Source organism: Sinohyriopsis cumingii, chromosome 15 (genome assembly GCF_028554795.1).
Source record: "Sinohyriopsis cumingii isolate HCF-2022 chromosome 15, ASM2855479v2, whole genome shotgun sequence".
Taxonomy (NCBI): Eukaryota; Metazoa; Mollusca; class Bivalvia; order Unionida; family Unionidae; genus Sinohyriopsis; species Sinohyriopsis cumingii.
This window is the reverse complement of record NC_142975.1, coordinates 43,544,473-43,554,390: the sequence shown is the minus strand read 5'-3', so window position 1 is coordinate 43,554,390 and position 9,918 is coordinate 43,544,473.

Sequence of the window (9,918 nt, the reverse complement as noted above, 5' to 3'; positions counted from 1 at the left end):
TTTCAGTCAACTGAGAGGGCCAATAATTTGCGTTTCAATTGCAATGTTTGTGTTGTTTACTGTCATTTTGTCCACCCCGTTTTCAATGTTTCCAGTAAATTACTCTGTGTTCAGTATCTCCAGGAAGTTCGTCCACAGCGGCGCCCGCCAATACAAGATGGAAGACGATCACTTTGCTACATTCTGTAATGCTGAAGTCTACAGTTACGTATGGAAATAAAATTTATCACACCGGTCTTGGAAATCCAAATTACATTTGCAAGCAATATCTTTTCAAAACTTCTGTCTGAGCACATCTCAAAATATTTCCAGAGAAAAAAGAATTAATTCTTTTGAAATCTAACTGATCTGAAGAAAATTATAACTCAAAATCTGCCTACAACAAAATAACTTAACATCAGTGTAAAAAGCCCAAAACAGAAATCTCTCTCTCTCTACGCATCTTTATTGAAACTAACGGATGCACAGTAATGGAAACATTGCGAAACACAGCGCCATATGACCGTGTTTACATGTAAAAAAAAAAATCACGTGCACATAATATGGCCTTGATTAGGCGAATGGTTTTACTCTTAGAATAAAATAGCACTAGAGGTCTTTGGGCGTGAAATTCCCTTTTGAGCAATTCTCACCCCCTGCTCACCATTTACCCTTAGTACGGCAATAGCACCATCATATGGGGGGGGGGGGGACATGTAGTGGTCAGCTATGAAGCTGACCAAAACATGTTTGGAGGTGAAGTTCCCCTTCCCCCGCCCCTATGTGCGAGCGCCCATGTTCGTCCACTCCTTATACAATGTTTCCAGTCAGTTAGATACCTTGTGTTTTCCTTCTTTCTAGTTATTCTCTTTTCGATGTCTCCATTCAGTTACTCTGTATTGTCTCTAGTCAGTTCATCCTTCGTGTTTCAGGCAAATTATAATCTTCGTAAGGTCCCTAGTCAGTAATTCCACTCAGTGTTTCAGTTCAAGGCATAACTGTATTTTCCTTTTATATTTTTCTGCAGTAGTTACAATTATATTTAATAATCATATTATTATTAATATATCTATTGAAAATAGTTACCATTAATTGGGCAATCCAGAAAGTTAACGAAAATGGGCAGAAGACGATACAAATTACCGAAATTAACCAAAAAGATAAACAAAGAAATTAAGAAAAGGAATAAAATTCGTTAAGGGTATATGTTCCTTCTGTTAATTAAAATATGCTGCAATGTTTGAAATTTGCTAATATCTAATTGCCAACTTCAATTTAAAAAAGAAGGCTGAAAAATAATATATTTTCTGAAATAAGTTTCATTTCTATTTTTACTGTTGTTTGGACACCTGGGAAAATGGAGTTTCGATCTACCACAGGCATTCGCGAGGCGCTCTGTTTTTGTTTTATGTAGAGTGATTTGTAAACACACCCCACCCCACCCTCCGGTTTCCCCAAGGATACCTTTAGATCTTATTTAAGTCTTTAAAACAAGCCTAAGAGTCTTCTTAAATATGACACCCACCCACCCCCCAATAACACGGACAGTAACCATTCATAAAATAGTGCTAGATCACCCATCAAGTTTTAATTTCATTATTATAAATTTGTGTTATTTAACATAGTAGTATATTTTCGGTTTATTTGCCTTCATTTTCGGTGAAATAAGTTCATTTAAAGTTGTTTTTAATTACATTCCACTTAATTTAGTTGAATTGTTGCCTTTTTTAATTTTTGCTTATGAAGCGTTTCATACTTCAAAAATGGGACCCACGTTATTATCTAAGTATCTTGGTGAAAACAAGGTGCGTGTATAGAGCAAATAAAATAGAAGTGACCCAAATGTATAAAATAAAATGTATTTCCTCTGCCTCGTTTTCGTGTCTCTACCAATGCACAAGACGTTGAAACTGCTATGTATTAAGGATGTTCAAATTGAGAAGCAGAATTTGCAGACTATACATGTTTCGTTGTAGCAGATCAAACGAAACTGTCAGAGCCCTTTCTCCGTATTAGTTTTATTCAATTTTTTAATTTAAATTTATTGATTTGTTTTAAATTTTCTTTTGTTGTAGGAATTTCTTCTAAATGTATTCCAGCAAGGTTTACTGGTCTTATTTTAGAATGTTCTAGTCTATTCGTACCTATCAGGTTTCGTGCCCGAGAGGTTTTCAGACAGAAAAATTCTCAGTGTGCGACTAAAGAGTGTTTCCCAGATTTAAATCCTGATTCCCACCTTACCGCCAAAGTTAACTAAAATCTTGCATTCCCACCCCCACCCCCATATTTAAATTTGTCGGCTGAGATACAATTAGTACATCATAAAGCATTTAGCAAGTTTTCGAAATATAAATGAGTTTGGATTGGTTTAAAGCTAGTTTGGCAATGTTGTTCGTCGGTTTTTGTTTGATATAATTATGGGTGTTTTTTTTTTTTCTTCTTCTTTTTGATGGACGCGATCCCTTTGATCAGTCAACTTTAAAAGCCGTATGATTTTTAAAATTATTCTGTTGAACAATCGGGTAATAAACTTCCAATGCACAGGTACGAAATCACTGTCCATTAGATACAAAGCCACCGTCTTTTGGGTCCGAAACCTACTTTCTCCGGCGCGTACGAAAAACTTGTGTACGAAACATACATGCTTCCCTTATAAGATAAGAATAATTTTCTTATTTCAAAAACAGATTGCGATTTGTCCATTATTTAAAAACAGATTGCGATTTGTCCATTATTTAAAAACAGATAGCGATTTGTCCACTTGTCCAGTCTGATTAAAGCCAAGATCTCCGGCGTAACGGAGATGTAACAGGCACATACAAAGTTACGGTTCTACTGACCTTTAGAATCCCATGTCCACTTATTTTTAGTAGTTCATCCATAAAGAGATGCACTTTTGTAGGTAGCAAATATTACATTCTTAGTTTTAAGCACTGTAAAAGCTATAATCTATTTGGTGAATCAAACGGTCAACAGACGGTCAACCGGTCAACAGAAATTGACCTCCAATCGGCAGATGTCGGATCTACTTATTCATTATTAGATCTAAATTTATTCAGAATTAAATTTTGCTTTATTGCTGTCAAAGGTTAATTTTTCATTTTGCTTACCTCTGACCATGGTTATTATAGTGACTAATTTAATTTCGAGTTAATTTAAATTCGATCACTGTGGCTATATTGCTGTATTTTCCTATACTTTTCCTAATATTTGAAACTCAGTGTATAACATATGGGTAATCATTATGCCGTCATAAAGGCAAGCGTTTGTGTACACATTTAATTACAGTGATACTTAATGGCCATAACGGTTTTGCCCAGTTGTCCCGAGAGAAACGTGGTTGTACTACAATAGTTCATCGGCTTTTCAGATTTTGTTGTTGTGGGATTAATGTAATTTTTCAGCACACGATAGACTATATATGGTGGCCAGTATGATTGGTCGATGAGGAACCATTCGGACACCCTGATCCCCGCTTCTCAGCTTTCTAAAACCCCAGACGTGTCGCAAGGGACGCCATTCTGAATTTCATTACATTAAACATATTACTTTTTGTGATCAAGTGACAAAACACAACGTCACCGTATATATAAAACTCAAGTATTGATTCATAATGAAAAACATTTGTTAGAACTATATTTTGTGAAATCTGAATTCATTTGAATTATCACTTATTCTCTTATTTTGTCCACAGACGCTGACAAAACAGCCCTTATGATGCATATTACTTTGTTGTTATTGTTGTCAGGGAGGGGTGTTGTCCATCTTATACACCATAGTGTTTTTCGGGCTTGACAAGTAAAGACAAGCATACTCCGACTGACGGTCCTCGCGTCTCATAGTCTTTCAAATTATATCGCAGCGCGAACTATGTTTTTGTCCCCTGTATCACCTTGACCTTTTTAGTTTTAGAACACGAGATCCATGACTTTATCTGTTCATGCGTTCGTTCTTCCAGACTGAAAGCTAATCATGAACAATGGAATAGAACGAGATTACGTTGGCAGCTTAGATGTACTTAATTCGGACCATCTCGGGTATTTTTTTTCTGGCGAGACACAATATCCCTCTCTTTCATGTACCGCAGTAATTTACCGAAAAATCATACACTGCGTTCGCCCGAAATGTTTGCGCAAACAAACTCAATCTATTCCGATAACCTCATTTATGTCTACATCTGGACTGGCCGTTGGATTGTCTGAAAGTCGCGAATGGAAAATAAATCGATGCATTTGCAACTTCTCGGTCAATCCTTATTTCGTAAGTGACAGAGCTTATCCGAGTAACATTTTTCGGCATATATTCACCATCACTCGCATCTTCAGTATAAATCCTTGATGGTTCACATTCGCACATCTCTAGCAATTTACGAAACAAGGATTGACGAGGAGTTACGAAAGATCGGTCTATTTTTTTTCATTCGCAATATTTCTGTCAATCATACAGTCAATCAAATCGCAGAAATTGCCAAAGTAATCCGAATACCGATTACGTTATGGTTTCTTTTTGCAGAGAACAAAATGTGCGACTTTTCTGTAAATTACAGTGTTGTCATATAGCCAAGGCACACATTATTCTCGAAGATGATAAAAAATGTGCCATATTCTTTTGAAACTTTTTGTTCAAACATACGGATCATAACACAAATGCATGTCAATAGCTGACACTCGAAAGCATTCCGACTAAACAACGAAATACTTATGCTGTTCGGATCACCTCGACATATCATTGACCGAGAAACTGCGAATGTATTTATTTTTTAATTACAAGGCAGAAATAGCTGAGGCGGTCAGTATAGATTGTTGTTTCTTATGTGTTGCGAAGAAGTGTCTGGGGAAGAAAGTGATTGATTTTCTGTAAACGACTACGCCGACATACATCCGAAGAATCTTTGCTTTTCACATAACAGCTGAGATGGTCCCAATGTAACGTTAAGGCTACATTAAGTCTGTTCGAGTGCCACGTTTTAACATGATCGGTCTTGAGCTCCATCACAGCAAGGACAGATTATTACTCTGTCCAGAAACATTGTACATATTCTTCGCTAAAACCCTTTAAGAGGAAAAACGCAGTCCATATTAACACAGTTATCAAAGCACACGGCAAATCAGCTTTCAGACCTGTATTATATTGATGGGTAGTTGGTTATGGTCTGATTATCGGACAAGGTTTTCTCCAAGTGTCATTTTACAGCCAAATTTACTATTCGGCACCATCGCTATTAAGTAAGCGAATCTATTATCTGGCGATTTATTATACCGTTTGGGATATCATCCTTGCACCGGTCAGCTCTGAGGACACGCCTATATGTTAAGAGTAACAAAATAGTTCCATGCACTTGGCTTTTTCATAACCTGCTAAAGTGAACGTTAGTATGTGACTCTTCTGAGACTCTTATGATGATTTACAGTCTTACAAAGGAACACGTGTCCTTGACCCATTAACAGACGCTGGAAAATAACTAATTACATGTACATTGTTTTATTAATCTGAAATTGTTGTTGCTTTTTTTAGTTGTTTGTTTTGCATGTTTGTTTTAAAACTGTATTTGAACTGAATATCTTTCACAACATGCCACTTGACCATCACGTTGGCAAATGTGACACGTGTCAAACATGTGATTAAAGGATCGTGAAAATTATTATATTTGTAATATTCAAGATTATTTTGTAACAAACACGTCTTCTTTGTACATAAAATGTATAAATTATTTAATTATTTTTTCGTGTCAAACGAAAACATACTGTTAATATTATTAAATTCGTAGCAAACTTGCAAGGAAAATTCCGTTTTATCCTAACTGAAAAAGTACCGTGTGTACGTACCATTAGAAGACTATACCGCGGTAAATCGGTATATGGTTAATACAGTTCATCGCTACTGCCAGCTATGCTAGCACCTCAACGATTTAAAGAAAGAAAGAAAATAAAGTAGCTCTAGTAGTATCGGTCGGACCCATTTGGGCCCGCAGTTAAATGACTAGAATGTAGACATTGGGAAGACCCTATTTAGAAAAGAAATTAAAAAAAAACAAAAAACAAAGGGATGATGAGATCAAGAAACAGTAGGTAGAAGAAAACCACGAAATTTCGTTGTTGTTGTTGTTGGGTTTAACGCAATTTTTCAGCACAAGATAGGCTTTGTGAGGCTATTAATGGTGGAGGAAGAACCCGGGAAAACCCCGGGAAGAACCACCGACCCACGAGAAGCTACTGGCAAGCTTTCTCACATACCCACATTGGCAGAATCCTAGACTTCGATGTAAGGCAATTGAAATGCTTACTACTATAATGATATCTTGGAAATTCAGTAGTACATCAGCAGTATAATAGTAATAATAATAATAATAATAATAATAATAATTATTATTATTATTATTATTATTATTATTATTATCATAATATGATATATATCTCTATCAAAGTGTCAAAACGTAGCAAAATATACATTTAGCTCTGTCATGGTTCCAAAACACAGCACAATTTACACCTAACTGGGGGTGGGGTGTGAGTGTCTGAGTGGTCTAAAGCGCTCACCGGATCACTTCATTTCACCTCTGCGTGGATTCGATTTAAGTCTCGGGCTTGGCCAGTGTGGGTACGTGAGTAAGCTTGCCAGTAGATTCTCGTGGGTAGATGGTTCTTTCTGGGGTTTTCCTGGGTCTTTCTCCACTATTTATACTGCCCGCCATGTATAGTCTATCTTGTGCCGAAAAATGCCGTTAAACTCTATAACAATAACAACAACAACACCTATCTGGGTCACAATCTAAATCGAGCTCTGTCAGTGCCAAAGCGCTGTACAGTCTGCGCATAGCTTTGTCAGTCACATCAGTACGGTTGCTAAACTGACAACTTTTTTGTAGACTGAATAAGCACATTTATTGACGAGCTAGAAAATAATATCTAATAACCCTTTATATTTCTTTTGTTTCGAAAAACTTAACCGACTGCTTCTTTTTTTTATTCATGATCTTCACGTGTAAATATAAAAAAAAAAATGGATATTGTGATAATATCCGTCTGTCCGTGATGTGTGTGTTTGTGTTTGTGTGTGATTTGCATTTTAACGTAGCTTTAACAATTTTTCAGTGATATCGCTACGATGTCTGACGAGGGGATGTTTATAGCGATGTCTAGCACTGGGGCATTATATCACAGACATGTAGTATGATCTCCCGCACGGTCACATTATCCTGACAACAGGCCGACTAGTCCTTACACTCACCTCTGAATGCTAAGCGCTTATCGAGGCAGTTGTTCGTACCATTTTTATAAGTCTTTGAAATTAATCTGCTAGGGTTCAAACCCACGACCTCCCGCATCCGAGGCGGACGCTCTAACCATAAGGCCACAGGAGCGTCTGACGACATCTGTTCTTTACCCACTAAGCTGATATTCATGAAACTTCGAAGTTGTGTTGCCTTGGGGTAGCCACCTGCAAGATTGGTATTATACTTATTTTCCACCCTAGGGGGCCCTGGGAGACGAAAAATGCTCAGAAAACAACAATATCAACGGCAGAGACATTTTCTAAAATTCTGTAACCAAACCTTAAATACTCGGCCATAGCGGGAAAACGCCTTAGAGGGTAGACGCACCAAAATATATACGACAGAGTTTTATATTATAACTCCTAGGCCACTGTCTTATCGTGGGGCTTGAGACTGGAATAAAAAAAAGGCGTACGAAGTTGTAATGGCGAGACATTGCAATTGCACTAATTTATTTACTTATTATTATTATTATTATTATTAGTAGTAGTAGTAGTAGTATTCAATGTGCTCATCTGAAAGGTACATATTTCAGACCACAGTATGGTAGAAGATGAAAGCGGACATGATTTATTGTATCAAATTATACGGAAGAAAGCACGCGCATAAATCTGTGCAAATCCATTCGTCTGATCCTGAGTCAGCTTAAGTAAGTTTTCAAAATGCATGACTTTATTTCGGTATATTTCGTGCCTATTGCGCTATGAGACCGTATATTTCGTGCTCGGACACACGTTTGCATCCAACGAAGCCTGTATGATCTTTTTATTATGTCATTCGTTGCCCCTTCCCTCCTTCTTCCACCCAATTAAACCAGTCTGGCTTGTTCAGGCTTTTTATTCACTCGTGGAGAAGGGCCCCGAGTAGTCGATTGGTCTAAAGCGCTCTACGTTACGGACCACTGCCATCTCACCTCTGTCTGCGTGGGTTCGAGCCTCGGATTCAGCCAGTGTGGGTATGTGAGAAAGCTTGCCAGTAGCTTCTCGTGGGTCGGTGGTTCTTTCTGGGGTTTTCCCGGGTTCTTCCTCCACCGTTAATACTGACCGCCATGTATAGCCTATCGTGTGCTGACAAAATGGCGTTAAACCATACAACAACAACAACACTTGTGGAGACGCGGTAGGTCAGTGATTGTATGCTGGACTGTCTATTGAAATTACGTAAGTTCGGACCCTACCGTCTGACCACCCCGCATCAGCTACCGTAGCATATTACTAAGCAAGGCACTCTGATTGCATCACCACAACATATCCTTCATTTGTTGTATGCGGCTTTCTCATCTAATGAATGTTTCACATGTTTTAAATTCTGGAAGCCCACGCCTGGGCTGTGGGCTACCAATAACTGGTGTTCAACTGACGGGCGTCACCAAGTAGAATATTGATTAATGACATCAATGGTGTCCGGCGGCAAAAAGATACATATACAGAAACACACACACACACACTTTTAATATGTTTTACAAATCGAACCAGTAAAATATATATGATATCGAACAAGATCTTTCGGGAAAAATAAAGTAAGTCGAATAACAGAGAAAAGACAAATCATGTTACGAATCAGTCCAAGGAACATAATCCTGAATCTACAACATTACTCCATTTTGCCGTTAAACACGCGATTTGTCCGGTACATATATAGCGGATTGTTTGAACGCCACATTTTCCAATCAGTTCACCTTCAGTGGCATATTTATCAAGCTGGCTGTTTTTTGTCAGCCTTAAATGTTTTGCGATTTTCCTCAACCTTGGGTGGACTACAATTGTTGAAAATATCCAGCAGCATTTCATCAGACTGTTGTGCCAATTTACGAACACCAGAAGAGAATTAATGGCTAATTCTGACCACAATGTCGTATATCCGCTTTGGAGTACATATCCCTCACGAGAGACAATAGTCTATTAAATCGGACCATCTAAAGTATATGAGATATATTTGTTTTGCTTCAAAATCACAGTCGGAAACTTGATAATCCCCAATAGTGTATCCAATAGGATTATTTCTTAAATCAGTTCTTCAACAATAGCCATAATTTGAGACAATATAATTTCGCTGTTATTTTCGGTCTTTTCTTGGAAAAGGTCTTCCACGAAACCAAACAAGGTGTCGTTTTTAGAGAAAACGTCCGTTTTTATTATTTTATTTTTGTTTATTTCTAGCGAGTATAATCATCTGAGCATTTTAAAGTCGTCGTTTTTTTTCTTCAGTTAATAGTTTGCATGATGCAAAAATTTACCGCCGATAAAATTCGTTGCATGACGCAACGTGAGATAACGCGTGACAAGTGCATAAACGTAACGTAATACTGTCAACATTGGAAATTAAGCAGCTGTTATACAACAGATTAGATCAGTTAGACCATTTTCGCCGATGTGCTACCAGTAATGTTACAGGGTGTATACTCAAAGTCTACTGGCTCAGAAAACTCTGAGGATCGGGGGGGGGGGGGGGCTAAAGTGCCCTCCAATGTAGCCCCCACCCCCATAGTTTTATTAATACCCTTTATGACACACCACCCTTCAATATCTGCGGTATTCCACTCGTGCGCATACCGTCGATACTCGCTTATAAGACGATGAGCTGCAAACTGCTCAGACCCAGATCTGCCGACGAAAAATGCGACTGCAGATTGATACTGTGCAGCGTGTTAGCAGTAATCAGTAACC